This window comes from Pinus tabuliformis, chromosome 2_2, assembly GCF_031772625.1.
Source record: "Pinus tabuliformis cultivar Carrire ecotype Pingquan chromosome 2_2, CPIR1, whole genome shotgun sequence".
Lineage (NCBI taxonomy): Eukaryota > Viridiplantae > Streptophyta > Pinopsida > Pinales > Pinaceae > Pinus > Pinus tabuliformis.
Window position 1 is genome coordinate 4,608,229 of NC_142300.1, and position 17,333 is coordinate 4,625,561.

A 17,333-nucleotide genomic window follows, 5' to 3' on the forward strand; every position below is an offset into this window, starting at 1 on the left:
TCGCAAGATGGAGGAAAAAATAGAATTGTGGGAGAGAATGGAAAAAATTTGTGGGAAGAAAAGGATTCCATTGAAAAAGTACTAGACAAAAAAGAAGAAGAAAACAATGGATTTAGACACTTAACTCGCAAGACATTGCTAGGGTCGAAGGAGGGGGAATTCATGTATTGGTTATCAATTCTAACAAAAGGGAACCTTAAGGCTCGAGGGGAATTGTTGTAACGACAATCCATTTGGCAGAGAGTGACGCAGGTAAAATAACCATAGGCCTTACACACACATCATATCAAACTCAATTGAAAATCACACACAAAGCATATGCACATAAAACTCAGAATAATTAATTAATAAATAAAATAACTACAAGAGAAATATTGGTCTCATGCTTGGCCTTTATTCCTCACACTCACTCACATACTTTACATACATTCATGCTTCATGAGCTCACTTCAATTTATACAAATGGATTAGAACCCAAGGTAGGTTCTAGATCCCTAAACTACCAAATATCTCTCTTGATCCCTAAAATCTCTCATCCAATTCCTTATCCCTAGATAAGAACTAACTATCCCTTAAATCTCTCAAACCTTCCAAAAAACTCTTGAATCTTCTCCTATTTACAAGAATTATCATTTTCTCCTAAAATATAGAAAACATACATTAATTAATTAAATATTAACTTTGTAAACTTACTCCCTTGGTAAAAATTTGACCTAGGTTAGATGCACCTGCATCAGACTCCCCAGGTAAACTGAATTCATGGTCTCATGGCCATATGTTTTCATAACTAATTATACATCCTCTTGGATCCCATATTTTCACTTGCAGTAAATCAGTTACTTTGTCATGTTGTTGATGTTCTGTGGTTGTCCTTTTCTATTTTCCAGGTTTCCAAACTTTCTGTTTTAATTCTCCTCCTACTTTGCTAATGTAGACTTGCTCAGTTATTAATAATATGTTTTCATCCTTGCTTTTTATTTGGTTAATGAACATATTCTTCGATTCTTCCAACACCAACTTCTTCATCTTTTTAATTTTGATATCTAACTTGTCTTCTAGTTGGTGTGCATTATTGTTTCTTTGTTGAACTTTGTTGTTCATCTCTACGCTTCCCCTGCACCAGATTTGTTGATTTGAATGCCTATTGTAATCCACCATAATTTCCCCTAGCTTCAAATTGTCCAACCATTCTTCTAGAAACTTTAGTTCTACTGCGATATCTCTCATGTTGACATTTGACCCATTTATTTGATGATCATTTTATATTTTATCAACAACTTCCATTATTTGTCCATCTTCAACATCCTTAGACTTCATTTCTTCATCATTACTATACATAGTCAATATCAACAACATATTCTGCATTCACACATTGATTCTTAGATTTAAAAACATAAGGCTTGACAGATGATTTTGTCCTTAGGTCTTTTAATGAGCCTAGGTATTTTAGCAAGAATGCTACAATTCCCAAGGCTACCAACTTTACTTATCAACCCACAGTTCTTACAAACTTGGAGGTGACAGTGCTATATGCACAAGTAAAAGTGAAGGTACTGCCTGTTGTCATTTCTCATCTAGCAAGAGACCCCAGGGGTTCCAAGCCAGACTTCTATAGGGTCAGAAGAAGCTTAATTTTTTGATGGAAGAAGAGAAAATTTATTCTAAGAGAGATCTACTCTACTGCAGTAATGAAGAAAACAACATGTAATGCTAAAGCACACCATAACCTAATTAACCAATTAAACAACTATGCTAAGAAAAATTAATAAATCAATCACTAATCTAATGTTGTTGTCTAAGTTGCAGAGGTAAAGAGCATCAAACTATACTAAGGTGTAAGCAAAGAAACTTAAGCTAAATTGATTTTCAAGCGGAAGAGAAATTGGAGGTCAAAATCAGTGAAAGGAGGATGTAAGGAAGCAGTAGTGCATAAGAACCATTGTGATGAAAACGAAGACTGGGTGTTCTTCATTTTCACTATTTTCACAAGTCCGATCTTGGGACCTGTGGGTTATGGGCCCATGAAGCCTTCCAGGAACTCCTCACAGCCTCAATTTTCCTTATTGGCTAACGAGTCATTCATATTCTTCAGCTGCTGATCAGCTGCGGATTCTTGCTGCCGCTCTTCCTTCAACATCTTGCGCAAGACACATGCCGCATCATCATAATACTATAAGAATTCTTTACAAAGCTCCATCCATTTACGTCACAAACGTAAGATCTTCCTTGGCAACGTAGAAGATCAAATCCACATACCGCTTGACCAAAGCCGATGCAAACTTCTCTTGCCATTTGCTTTTCTGTCGGTGTCAATAGAACTGGATACCTCACCTCTTTCCCATCAGGGCTCCTCATAACAACACCATCAACAACGGGAGACTTTCTGGCCTCTGCATGAGCATAGTCAGGCCCAACTGTATAAACCTTGACATCTGTTCCCCCAGTGGGCATGAATTCTTCATATATGTATGACCCTTCTCTTCGTACTGTTCTAACATCTGGATGAAACTCACTCGAACGATTTCCAACCTTCCGAAATAACTCTTTCATTCCTCCGCCAGCAGAGCTTGGGTAGTAAATCATAACACTGTGATCATCTCCATGAACTGGTTTTTCCACAAAAGGCTTCATAATTCGCTTTCCACATCGTCGGTCGATTGCAATCTCTGTAGCGCTGTCCATGGTGAAAATATCGCAGCTTCAACACAATTTGGAGGCGGCTCTCCTCAAGCCCTCCTTCTCTGTAATTGCATGTAATTTAACTCTTCATAATATACCGCCAGGATTCAGCACTCAGTTCTTCACAAAACTCTACCAAAAACCCTGCGTACTACATGCCTGTTCTGTGGCATTTACATTTTCATTTTCAAGAGAAAATAAAACCGGAAAACAACAAAAACATATAAAGACACAATTCACACAAATGCGGTTTCATTAATTACAGTCTCAGATTACAATTTAAGGCATCTCAGCCTTAATCCGGAATTTCTCCAGCAACTACATATTGCCCTCTCTCATACGCATAGGTTTCTCTCTTCTTTTCTTCTTGATTCACTCAGGAATCTTTAAGTTCTTTATACATACATTCAGTCGTAACTGATTTTTTTTAACTAAAATTAGTTTATTGAACAGAATTCGGTTGTGGTTGGCCACCTGTCCTCTTTCTCCAATTTTCTTTCATTGAGGTGTCCCGATGCTCCTGCATCAGACTCCCGAGGTACAAAAAATTATGACCTCCTGGTCATATGCTCCCGAGGTACAAATTTATGACCTCCTGGTCATATGCGTTTCCTTAGCAATTCTACCCACTGTTTCCCTTCTTCAGTGGAACTGCCTTCCGTGAGCACTGCAATCAAACCTCTGCAATAGCAAGTCCTCCCTGCTACCAGATGCCCTACCAAGCTTCTCGACTGAGCTTAGTCCTCTCGGCATCTCTGCGGTTCTCTCCTCTCGAACCCATTGAGCACTCCTGCTCCAGGTTTGCTGCAATCTTCTCACCTTCACAAACAAACTATACCTCTTTTTCCTTCGTACCTCCTTTCTTCGCATCCAAAAAAAAACTCCTCTCCACAGGAAATCTTTCCCGCTCCGATACCACTTGATGAAAACGAAGACTGGGTGTTCTTCATTTTCACTATTTTCACAAGTACGATCTTGGGGTCTGTGGGTTATGGGCCCATGAAGCCTTCCAGGAACTCCTCACAGCCTCAATTTTCCTTATGGGCTAACGATTCATTCATATTCTTCAGCTGCTGATCATCTGCAGATTCTTGCTGCCCCTCTTCCTTCAATTTTTTTGCGCAAGACACATGCCGCATCATCATAATACTTATAAGAATTCTTTACAAAGCTCCATCCATTTACGTCACAAACGTAAGATCTTCCTTGGCAACGTAGAAGATCAAATCCACATACCGCTTGACCAAAGCCTATGCAAACTTCTCTTGCCATTTGCTTTTCTGTCGGTGTCAATAGAACTGGATACCTCACCTCTTTCCCATCAGGGCTCCTCATAACAACACCATCAACAACGGGAGACTTTCTGGCCTCTGCATGAGCATAGTCAGGCCCAACTGTATAAACCCTGACATCTGTTCCCCCAGTGGGCATGAATTCTTCATATATGTATGACCCTTCTCTTTGTACTGTTCTAACATCTGGATGAAACTCACTCGAACGATTTCCAACCTTCTGAAATAACTCTTTCATTCCTCCACCAGCAGAGCTTGGGTAGTAAATCATAACACTGTGATCATCTCCCTGAACTGGTTTTTCCACAAAAGGCTTCATAATTCGCTTTCCACATCGTCGGTCGATTGCAATCTCTGTAGCACTGTCCATGGTGAAAATATCGCAGCTTCAACACAATTTGGAGGTGGCTCTCCTTAGGCCCTCCTTCTCTGTAATTGCATGTAATTTAACTCTTCATAATATACCGCCAGGATTCAACACTCAGTTCTTCACAAAACTCTACCAAAAACCCTGCGTACTACATGCCTGTTCTGTGGCATTTACATTTTCATTTTCAAGAGAAAAGAAAACCGGAAAACAACAAAAACATATAAAGACACAATTCACACAAATGCGGTTTCATTAATTACAGTCTCAGATTACAATTTAAGGCATCTCAGCCTTAATCCAGAATTTCTCCAGCAACTACATATTGCCCTCTCTCATACGCACAGGTTTCTCTCTTCTTTTCTTCTTGATTCACTCAGGAATCTTTAAGTTCTTTATACATACATTCAGTCATAACTGATTTTTTTTTAACTAAAATTAGTTTATTGAACAGAATTCGGTTGTGGTTGGCCACCTGTCCTCTTTCTCCAATTTTCTTTCATTGAGGTGTCCCGATGCTCCTGCATCACATTGGATCAGCCAATGAACAGAAGATGAACGACGAAGATCTTATCGTGAAGGCTTAAGTGACTAGATGGATGAATAGGTTGAATGCACAAGACAAATGGCTGAGGTCTTATTGTGGAGTTTAAGTGGATAGATGGACATATCAGACAAATGAACAGGATGAATGACAGGGATCTTATCATGGAGATAAATTCAAGAGATGGATGAATAGGATTAATAGAAGGATGGATGGTGGAGATCATATCACAAGAAAAGAAACATGGGGAAATGATGGAGCAGGTTTCGAAGGCGGTAAGTAGTTTCTCGCGCACCCTCAAGGTTGTAAGATATATTTTGAAATTTCACACAATTAGCCTAACTACATGACACGTAGCACAAGAAAACCACTTTTCTCGCGTGCTCTCAGGCAGATAATGGTCATGCAAGAATCCGCGCGAGATTGCGTGATAGCTGTTAGATCAGGCTAGACAGATCAACGTTGGAGATCGGCCAAGCTAGTTGGCGATCGGGTGATGCGATAGCCATTGAATCAAGCAATAGAAATTGACAGTGGGGACTTAAAGTGCATAAATTAAGTGGAAGACTTCACGCGAGGTGGTAGTTGGATAAACAAATGAATCAAACAGTGATTGGGAAGGTTTTTTGTGGATCAGACGATAATGAAATGATGCATGAAGAACGTGTTGAAGGCAGTTTCAAATGGAAAATGACAGAAAAACCAGTGAGGGTGGACAAGTAACTGCATCAAACTAAAAACTCCATAGCTCATGTGAGAACCAAAAACCTGTGTTTTTGGGGTTGCTGAAGGGTCTCTTCCTTAAGTCATGCTCCCAGAGGGAGGGGATGAGGCCGAGACACCTACGCACAACCTTATGGTGATCTTTTTCCTCTAGCTACCCCGTGAACTAAAAGAAGGCACAAATGGAAGTAAACTTAAGCACAACCGATCTACTCTACACTACTGTAATGAAAATGCATCTATTTAAGCAAATGAACAGAACCAGAAAGCTACTTAAGCAAATGAATAGAATAGAAATCTATGCTACTTAAGCAAATGAATAATGAAAACCAGGAATCTATGCTAGCATGCATGTCTAGTAAAGAGGAGCTTTGGCTACTCGGGTTGGGCCCTAACCCAAGAGCTTCAGTCCTCTGAGTTGACTCAGTGTTGGCTCAAAATGAAACCATGTATTACAGAACAACTGTCACAACTCTTGCAGCTCAGGAATAAAGTAGAGTTTTACAATAGAAGTTTTGAATCCTACTGAGATCCTAAGCCTCTCTACTTATACATCTAAAGTCTCCAATGACTTCCTTCCCATTAGGGAGGTTTGGCTCCCAACTTAAGATAAACTTCTTTCTATCCCTTTCACTTGCTCAATTCGCTTCTAGTCCTCAAAGTGATGGCTATTTGCACTTGAGCTGATGGAGGAATATTCGAATGGAGGGGTAGTAAATTAGGAGGATTTACCTCCTATAATTACTCTCCCTTGTCCCATTCGAGTTTTTACCAAGGTCTTTGCCACAGTTCCTTGCTTTTATCCTTTATTCCTACATTTTTTCTTGCTTTTAACCTTTATTCCTGCATTACATGCACGTTAGACCACAAAGCAAAATATCTAACTCTAACTCATCTCGTAAACAAAATATAATCAAAAGTATGCAATAAATTGTGTGAATAGTTGGTTTGACTAAGCTAGGAGGTGAATTAAGCCCAATTAAGGCCCATATAATTACCCGATGATGAGGCTCATCATCACCCCCGTATTGAAAGTGTTGCTGATCCTCTAAGCATCTTAGTCAATGTCCATGTCCTTCATGTCTGTGGTAGCCTCTCTGGCATCCCATGCTTCTATTATGGTATCTTCTTCTTTTTTATAGAAGCTTTCTTTCCTTTCTACTTCTTCCCATTGCCTCTTTTCCTCTTCTTCTTTTCTCCCTTCTAGCATCCCTAGGAGTAGTGGTGGACTGAGTTTTAGGCCTATCCAATTGACCTTCAACCTTTGCATTGATTTCTTATACATAGGTGTCTTGTTGAGTGCCTCTCTCAACCTTTGAGGTGAGTGATATGGATTGATCTTCAGGCTGTGTGGTAGTGTGTTCCATCTCCTTTAGCAGGCATGTATATTATCATCTCTTAGCAGCGTAAACATATCCTCAAAATGTGAAATTTCTTACTCTTGGGCAGCAAGATATCTAGGTGCCAGTTGAGGATCATTTGCACTTAGATTATGGGTGTTGATTAGAGCCATGGGATTTGATTGTTCAGCTTTGATGAAAAGAAAGGTTCATTTTGCTCTCTGGCCAATATTATTTTCATCTCTGTAGCCCTTGACTTCTCATGGTTCATTGATGATGCCAAAGCCATTGATTGTAGATCTCCTAGCTCTGCATTAGGATCTCAAATACTCATGTCTGTGAGGGCCATGTTGTGCAAGTACAACTCAGCCATTTTGGCCCTATCCTCTAGTGCACTTTGATCACAAAGATCAATAAACTGCCTGCAGTCCTAAGATGGCATGGTGCCCCTTTGTGCTAGTGTTTTAATTTGAAATTGCAGCCATTGTTTTCTAAGGTAAAGAGCATAGGATTTAGCTGGCATCCTACGCTAGATGGCATCTTTCTGTTCTTTCTCCTCTGTTTCTGTGCCTTCTGCCTCTCTATTTTTCTTATCTTCTTCCTCTTGTTGCTCTTTCTCCCCTGTTTCAATGCCTTCTTCTTCTATTTTAGCATCATCCCCCTTCTCTTCTACTTCATCATGTTCCTCTGTGGGTTCTTCACCTTCTAAAGAGAATTTCCTTTTTTCCACCTGATTGTCTGCTTTGTCTTCTTTTCTCCATGCAATTCCTAGGGGAAGTGTGGTGACCCTACTGATGAAATCTGGGGTGAGATCTATAGTGATCCCTCTAATTATAATTGTGGCATGGATTTTGCTGTTTGGAGTGAGGGAATGAGAAAATTCTTGAGAAAACAGAGTTTCCTGTGTATGTAATCCACTAGTTTTTTAGAGGACTTCTAGTTCATTTCATTGTAAATGGGGATGGATTTTTAGATCCTACCTCTTTAGAATGGTGGCAGTGGACAATTCTCTTGATATTCCCTCTTGAACACCTCTCTACCTATCTTGTAGACTGCTTCTGCGTATCCTGTACACTGCTCCTATAGACTGTTCTTATAGGAATTCTCTTACAGAATGATGGATCCTTGCTTTCAGTGGGTGGCCAGAGTTATGAGAGCTACTTGAGTGAGCGAGTTTCAAGGAGTTGGAATGCATGAATGCATGCAAATGATGTATTGTTTCCCTTTATACCACCTCATCATTCCGACTTCTTGTAATCAACTCCCGTAGTTGTTAAATCCATAGTTAACCACTTCTTGTCCTACTCCTCCTTTGTTCTTTGAGTTTACTGCAACCATGTGTGAGAGGACATCCTTGTTTGTATGTGATGACTGAACGAAGGTGGCCAAGTTAACTGGCCACCTTTTCACTTACAAACCAGCTACCTCTTAACCTTTACAACTTTTGATCAAATGATGCATATGAGTGACTGAGTGGGATAGTTACTTGTGGTCTTGATGTCATGCTGCAGTTGTCAAAGATCAGAGGTGCTATGTTGTCTATTTGTTGCATGGTCATTCTTCTTCCTCTTTTTCTGTCTGCTGATGGTTTCTTGGCTTTTGGAGGTGTCTGTGACTGGAGATCTGATGTTGCTACTACTGTGGAGCTCCTGGATTACCACTTGGCAAAGTTTGGTGTCTCCCTTAGAATTTCTTATTCATGTTGCTGGCTGGTGTTGTGAGGATGCTGTAATGAATGGATAGAGGGAGTAGGAGTGTGTGTGGATGCAGGGATGATGGTAATGGATGAGGTGATTGGTTAGATCATGTCTAGTATGAATTTTGGGGACCTAACCAATCTACTATTCACAGGATCCTATAGAAAACACAATCTTTACCTGAATTGAAGCAATGAAGTGAGAAACAAGGGAATTGATGGAGGGATGCATGGTAAGGAGTGGAGGAGATGAATATATGTGAGGCAGGGTTCCCTTTTGATCTCTCGTTGCTCCTAGATTGTCTTTCTCACCCACCTACAAATAACAATTATGTTTATTTTTCTTTTATTATCTCTCTCTCTCTCTCTCTTTCTATATATATATATATATATATCACCTAGGTTGCCTCAAAGAGGTTTTCATTTTGGATATCTGCCCTGGGCACCTCAAGGAAGGTTTGCACCCAGGGATCTTCTTACTCCTTTTCATTTTTTCTCATCCTTGGGATGCCTCACAATGTTTTCAACCCAAAGATGGGACTCAGGTGCCTCATGGAGGTTTTCACCTAAATCCTTATTCTTTTTTCTCTTTTTTAGTGCCTTGATGAGGAAGGAGCTGGAACTTGCTCCACCATCATCACTGTCTTATTGATATTGTCAATGAACTCTTGTTTTGATAAAGGCCTCTTATACATTTTCAATCAGTGTCCATTAACAAGAAACGAAATGTCTTCTTCATCTATAGTTCTGATTTGCACTGAACCATTATCATGGCATCTTTCCACCACATAATGTCTGAGCCATCTTGTCCTTAGCTTGCCCTTGAAGTCTTTATACCTAGAATCATATAACAATGCCCAATCTCCCTCTTGAAATTGCTTCTCCTTAATATGTTTGTCATGCTAAATCTTCCTCTAAAGATGAAGTATCTATGTATGTAGGAGGGCTTGCATTATGAATTCATCAAAGCCATTCAAATGTAACAATCTTTCTTTATGTGCATGACTAAGATCCAAAACTAGTTGGGCTGCCATCCTCAATGTGTTATATCTAATGTCAATGGATAGCAAAGCCTTTTTCCCATATACCAGCTCATAGGGTGTAAATCCAGTGGTGGTCTTCAATGTTGTATTATAGGCCAAGGTGGCCTCAACTTGTCTCTCTGCCCAAACCTTCCTGTTGCTGCTCACTACCATGGTTAAGATGTTCTCCAATGCCCTATTAGTCACCTCCACTTGCCCATTAGCTTGTGGATGATAAGGAGTGGAGGTACTATGCTTGATTTTGTGATGGCTGAGAAATTCTTCAATCATGCTGGAGGTAAACTGGCTACCTTGGTCTATGACTAGCTCCCTAGTGTACCCAAAATTGTAGAATACATTCTCCCATAGGAACTCAACCACCTTCTCTTCTGTTGCTACCTTAATTACCTTGGTTTCAACCCACTTAGTCAAATAATCAGTGCACACAATAATGTACTGATTTTTCTTTGAAGGAGGGTTGATAGGCCCAATGAAGTCCATGCCCCACTTGTCAAATGGCTCGAAAGTCACTAGAGGTTGTAGGGGCATTTCATCTCTTCAAGTAGGCTTTCCCATCCTCTGGCACTGATCACACTGACTAATGTACCTTTTCACATCCTGATGAAGACTAGGCCAATAATAGCCTACTTGCAACACTTTGAATGCTTTCCTCTTTGCTTCAAAGTGACCTTCACAAGGTCCATCATGACAGTTTAGAAGGATGTCAAAGACTTCCTCTTCCTTTACACACCTTCTCAAGATTTGGTCTAGTCCAAGTTTGAAAAGATTGTCCCCAATCCAGTTGAAGGGAGTGTTGTTCCTGACTATCTTTCTCTTTTCTTTGGAGGGCAAGTTTGGTGGAAACTGTGCTGATACCAAATAGTTTTCTATATCAGCAAACCATGGGGAGAGAACTAAAATCACAAACAAATGCTCATCTGGTAAGTGGTCATCCACCATTTCTTCTTCACTTGAAGGAAGATTCATCCTAGATAGAAAGTTTGCAACACCATTTTCCTCACCAAGCTTATAAAAAATAGTTAGATCAAATTGTTGTAATAAAAGAAACCATCTTATAATTCTAGCATTTACATCTGGTTTTTTCATTAAATATTTGATTGTAGCATGATCAATATGCATAAATGTTTGATAGCCTATAATGTAAGGCCTAAATTTGTTTAATGAATGCACAAAAACCAGGAGTTCCTTTTTGGTCATAGTATAATTTAGCTCATCCTTTGACAGGTTCTTACTAGTAAAATATATGGCGTAGGGAAATTTCTTCTCTTCCTGACTGAAGGCTACTCCTATGGCTTTACGTGAGGCATCATCATGAATATGAAAATGGAGGGCCTAGTTAGGGCCTCTGAGAATTGGTGTAGTGGTTAACTTACCCTTTAGAATGTCTAAGGCCTCTTGGTAGATTTTTGACCATATAAACTCAGAATTTTTGGCTAACAACCCAAACAAAGGAGAGGCCAACTTGCTGAAGTCCTTTATGAACCATCGGTAGTATCCAACTAACCCTAAGAAACACCTAGCATCTCTTTGCTTTTGTGGAGGTGGGACCCTTTGGATGATTGCTATTTTGTTTGGGTCCACCTACAGTCCTTGCTGAGATATTGAATGACCTAACATGGCCCCTTCAATGATTAAGAATTCACATTTTTCTGGATTGAGAGATAGGTTCATTTTAGTGCATTTGTGCAATACTTTGCCTAGGTTAGTCAGGGCTTCTTGAAAATCATAGCCATAAGGTGTAAAGTCATCCATATATATTTCCACAGCATCATGTACTAATTCAGCAAAAATAAACAAGACTGCTCTCTGGAAAGTGGCAGGAGCATTGCATAGGCCAGAAGGAAAGACCCTATAGGAAAAAGTACCCCAAGGAAGGGTGAATGTGGTCTTATCCTAGTCTTCTAGGTAGATTTGGATTTGGTTGTATCCACTGAATCCATCTAGGAAGGAAAAAAACTTCTTCCCTTCCAAGCCATCTAGTGCTTGGTCAATGAAGGGTAGGGGAAAATGATCCTTCTTTGTGGCTTTGTTCAACTCCCTATAATCAACACAAATCCTCCACTTACCATTTTTCTTGGGAACTAACACTAAAGGAGAGACCCACTCACTATCAGAGATAGGGTAAATGAACCCTGCATCTAACAATTTTTGTAATTCCTCTTTGACTATGTCTTTAAGGGCTGGATTCATCCTCCTTTGTGGTTTCCTGACTAGATTGCAACCTTCTTTGATGTATATGTGGTGAGTACACACAGAGGGGCGTACTCCCTTCATTTCCTTATAACTCTAAGCAAAGGCTTCTGGGTTTGCTCTCAACATGTTGCATAACTCTTCCTCTTCAAGAGCAGACAGAGATGGATTAATTTTCAAAGTTTTGTCTGGGCCAAATTCTATGGTTTTGACATGGAGTGGGTTTTTATTGGCCAAGCATAAGTCAATTGGATTATTTTTCTAGGTTTCCCTTACTTCTTCTTCTAATGGTAGTGAACTAGGACTTGGACTTTGGAGCAAGTGTTCAATTAGGTCATCCTCATCTTGCTGTCCTCTTCCTATGGTTGCTTCCAAAACATAAAGTTGAGCAGAATTAACCTCATCTTTTTCCTCCTCCTCCAACCATAAAGGTAAATCATGCTCTAGAGAAGGTTGAGCAGGAGGGTATAAGACTAATTGCTTGGACATATGTCCATTCTTAATGGTCATATTCGTAGCTCTGCAGCTAATGTAAGCATTAGCTGTGGCCCACCATGGCCTCTCAAGGATGAGAGGGTAACCAGTAAGCTTAGCCTTAGGTTGGAGAACTAGGAAATCTGCAGGGTACTCCCAAGAGTCAATGGATACCATCAAATCCTCCACAATTCCCTCAGGGGTGACTGTGGAATGGTCTGCAAGTTGTAGAACTATTGTGGTCTTCCTCAATGACCCTTGGAGGTTGAGCTTGAGCATGGTGTCCTTGGTCATCACATTAATGGCAGTCCCAAGGTCAATCAGAGTGTGTGGGACAATGTTGCCATTGATGTGCACATCTACTACAGGGGTTCCGGGGTCCAAATATTTTGGACATATTACCTACCCCAGCATTAAGTCATACCACTGCCCAATGACATTAATGGTAGGGGTATCCATTTTTCTTCTTCCTGGATGCTTGAAGCACTTGTCCTTAATCAACTTATTTGAAATGGGAACATCCTTGATTGCCTGGAGAAGGGGGATCTTTACACATGGATTTTTCAATTCTTTGAGAATTTCAGTTTCTTCTCCGGTAGGCTGGAGTGGTTGGGCTAATCTCTCAGGAAAGGGTGGATTTAATTTAAGGTTTCTTTCCTCTCTTTCTTCCTCAACCTCCCTATGTGGAGAGGGAGGTTGGTTATCATGGAGAATTCTCCCAGATCTTAGGTTGATCTCCTGGATTTATACAACATAAGCTAGGTATGATATCTCTCCATTGTAGACTTGTTGAACATGCCTATTGTTTGGGTTCGGATTTGGCTAGGCACGCATATGGGGTTTCTTGGGTGGAGCAGAGTGCAGGAGTTATGGTTGGGTAGGTAGTGTAGGCAATTGGGCTGGCACATTGTTGAATTGGGGCCTCCACCCCTGGAGTGGGGTATTCCACTTATGTTGTGGTTGAACATAAGGTTGAAATGACTGGCTAGTTGGCTGGGAATGATACTGAGATGTATAGGACCAAGGAAGGGGTGTAGACTAGGAAGGATGAGTAGGGGGTCCCTAAGAAGGTATAGATGTGGTTTGGTTGGGGTTGTAATATGCATGGGATGACCCTTGCATACCCTGTTGGTATGGTCTAGGCCCAAGAGGTCTCCTTTGGTTGATGTAGCAAAGCTGCTCAGTGACCCCTTCAGCTCTTTGATATACAACTTTGAGTCCACGTAAAGAAGGGAAATTGTTTTTGGAGTGGTTTTCTTCACAAACTGATCAAATCTTAATACATTTCAATGGACATTCGTTCCTAGAGGACAAAAGATGGCCAGGGCTATTTTTGTTTCCTATTGCTTCCTTTTGATGTTCATGGTGTCCAATTACAAGGAAAGGGTTTGAAACATATCACTTTTGAAATCTTCCAACATATTTCCAATTTCACCCTTGATGGATGAGTTGGAGGATGATGTACTGGCCATAGGTTGACTACACCTACCCTTTTTCCTGGTTTCCCTAGAATGGTTTCGAAAGACAACCTTAATATCCTCATAGGGTAATTGGTAGATATATCCTCCTATTATCATATGTAAGGTATCCAGAAGATCCTCCCTTACTCCTCCATGCAGGACCAACTTCAGTGACTCAGGGTCAACTATGCACCTGGCCCTTTTGTAACTGAGCTGGAATCTTTCTTCATAGTCTTCTAAGGGTTCATCCTTGCCTATGGTCATCCTAAAAATATCTTCTTTAGTATCCTTTAACCTACAGTAGTCCCTATATTTGTTTTTAGAAGCCTGCTGCATCTGAACCCAATTTGTGATGTTATCTCTAGGTAAACCCATGAACAAGTGCAATGCTGCATCCTTGAGGGTAGATGGAAACAATTTTAACTTTTTCTCATCATCTATATAGTCATAGGTTTGGCATATAACAAAAAACTCAAATAGGAAAGTGTCAGGTTCATCTGTGGTCAGGCCATGGAAATGAGGTAGAGCAGAGGGGCTTATATTCTTCATCTTAGTGTCCTCATTGGTCTCCCTGATAGGGAAGGCACCCTCAATTCTCTCTCTATTTCCTCTATCATTTTAGTTTTCAGCCATTGGTTCAGTAGGAATGGGTTCTTCCTCTTCTTCTTCCCCTGTAGGTTCCTCAAATAGGTAAGGTTTCTCACCTAAAGGGTCTTCTAATTCACCATCATTGAAGAAGAAAGAAGGTTGACTATTGGATGTAGTAGGGTTATTTGACAAGAATTTCCCTGAATTGTCCCTATTCCTATGAGGCATGAAAGGAAATGTTTTTGGGTTTGTTTTTGTAATATTTTTTTTTTTTTAAGATGGAAAGTAATTTGCAGAAAGGAAATTGTGGATTGAATGAAAAACCACTAACAAGAGAAACTACTTGCTGAATTGAAATTCTACTTACAGAATGAAATTTCTGATTGAAGGAAGACTACTAACAGAAAAAGACTACTTGCTGAATTGAAATTATACTTGCAGAATGAAAAGGAAAGCATATAATGACAAATGAAAGAAAGGAAGCTACTAACAAAGAAACTACTTGCTGAATTGAAATTCTACTTGCAGAATGGAAAGGAAAGCAGATAATGACAATTGAAAGAAAGGAAGAAACTAGATTACTTTTGCATAAATAAACTAATGGAAGAAAATTGGAGACTAGAAATAGAAGAAAGAAGTAATCACATTCTACTTAGACACCTCCCTGACAACGATGCCAAAAAGTGATGAGCCTAGGTATTACAACAATAATGTTGCAACTCCCAGGGCTACGAACTTCACTTATCAACCCGGGGTTCGTACAAACTTGGAGGTGACAGTGCTATATGCGCAAGTAAAAGTGAAGGTCATACCTATTGTCACTCCTCATTTGGCAAGAGACCCTAGGGGTTCCAAGCCCGACTTCTATCGGGTCAGAAGAAGCTTAATTCGTTGATGGAAGTGTTATCACTCCCGGAAACTCTCCGAGGTTGTAAATCAGAGATGCCTGGTAACATATAAATTTTAATATTGTTCTCTGAAATATTGGAATGAAAGATGGTTTGGATCAAGTCGGATAACCATTTTAGCTCTATTCACACTCAAGGCATGCATGAACACCCCTAATAACACAAGGCTTTAGACTGCTAATGCTCAATAGTTTGTAGATTTAATGGATAGATGGAGAACACTGACTATGCCAGCAGGTTGCATACATGGACCTATACGAATGGCTAGCTACAGGCAGCAAATGAACTTGCAAATCTAATATATCAAAGCAGAGATAAGATGACAGTTATCTGGCCTCGAACACATAGAAAACCTGAACAAACTGTTCAGGTGCAAGCATAGAACATAAGAGAAATGGACATTAAACATGTAGCAGCAAAAGAAGCTTGTATTACTAAAGACTATAGATGAGAAGCTTGAGAAAACAGGGGAGGAATAATCTCCAAAAGTTGAACCCTTGTTACATCTTGTTTTCAGCTATTTATAGCTTGTTTACAATGGTCCTCAGCCTTTTGAGGCTTCAAGTGTCTTAATCTATCCTTCTGTCTTGTTTGATTGATTGATTCCCTCAATAGGTAGGCATGGCTCGGCGGTTTTCCTCTTCTGACAGAGAAATAACCATACTCAGATATTTTGGGTGGCCTGCTGTGATGCATAGGAGCTCCCTTGTGCCAAAGATGCCGCATTAAGTTCGTTAGGATGACTGCTGCACTGGCAGGGCTGTTAATGCTACATGATTTTATTTGATTTGGGTTGAGGTGTGTAGTGGCCCTTCCCCTTCCCTTTCTGGGTTCTGTTTGCCGACCGCTGTCCCTCCGCCGAATCCTTCTTCTGGTATATAACATAACTACACGGTTCCTTCAAGGATGGCTTGCCGCTTGAACCTGCAATGGAGTGGCTGCCGTTCTTATGAAATCCCTGCACCGGTCCCTTGTTTTTTTAATATTTGAACAATATACATAAAACAACTGCAAAATCATGAAAAATGGCTCTGGCGGATTTGAAAAATATATATATTTTACTTTCGAATCCCATCGGATCCAAAACCCATCATAATCGGCATCTGCCCAGGGCTTCCCTTTATATTTTCTTTATACAAAGAAAATACACCAAATACATTGAAAACGATATGGGCGCGGACTTTAAAAAATATGAAATGGAGTGTTGTGCATATATCGGGTCCGGCCCATCGGCATGCACCATCATTTGTGTTAAAGCCCCGCCCCTTTGAAAGTGTCGATGCGATATCGGCGATCACCGCGGACCCGATATTTTATAAAATGGAGTGTTGAAGGGTCATCGGGTCCGACCCATCGCATCGGTGCATAACATATGTGAAAGGCCCTGTACTCTTTAGCAGCCCTGATAGTGAAATGCCGACGTGATGCGAGCCGTTGATCTGTGCACGCGATTAACGGCCCTGATCAAATCACTAGACCGCAATCGTAATGCCACTGCTGATACCGCCGACCCGTTGATCGCCGATATTGCCGCAGACCCGATATTTTATAAAATGGAGTGTTGAAGGGCCATCGGGTACGGCCCATCGCATCGGTGCATAACATATGTGAAGGCCCTGTACTCTTTGGCAGCCTCGATAGTGAAATGTCAACGTGATGCGAGCCGTTGATCTGTGCACGCGATTAACGGCCCTGATCAAATCGCTAGACCGCAATCGCAATGCGACTGCCGATACCGCCGACCCGCCGATCGCCGATATTGCCGCGGACCCGATATTTTATAAAATGGAGTGTTGAAGGGCCATCGGGTTCGGCCCATTGCATCGGCGCATAACTTATGTTAAAGCCTGCCCCTCGTAATCACCGATAGCGAAATGCCGACGCGATCTGGACCGTTGACCGGCTAGATCCAATGGCTGATATGATTTCGGACCCTTAAGCCTGCAAATTTGGTTTTTATGTAATTTTTTGGGTATTTTCACCTTCCAATAGTGTAATTCTACCCTCCAAAGGGCTTCCCTCTTGCAAC

General features: G+C 40.7%; 2 pseudogenes; both read right to left on the reverse strand.

The window, feature by feature from the left end:
• Positions 1–2,050: 2,050 nt before the first annotated feature.
• LOC149191262 (inositol hexakisphosphate and diphosphoinositol-pentakisphosphate kinase VIP2 pseudogene) lies at positions 2,051–2,682 on the reverse strand (annotated as a pseudogene).
• Positions 2,683–3,756: 1,074 nt separating this feature from the next.
• On the reverse strand, positions 3,757–4,341 carry LOC149191263 (inositol hexakisphosphate and diphosphoinositol-pentakisphosphate kinase VIP2 pseudogene; annotated as a pseudogene).
• Between the last annotated feature and the right edge of the window lie 12,992 nt (positions 4,342–17,333).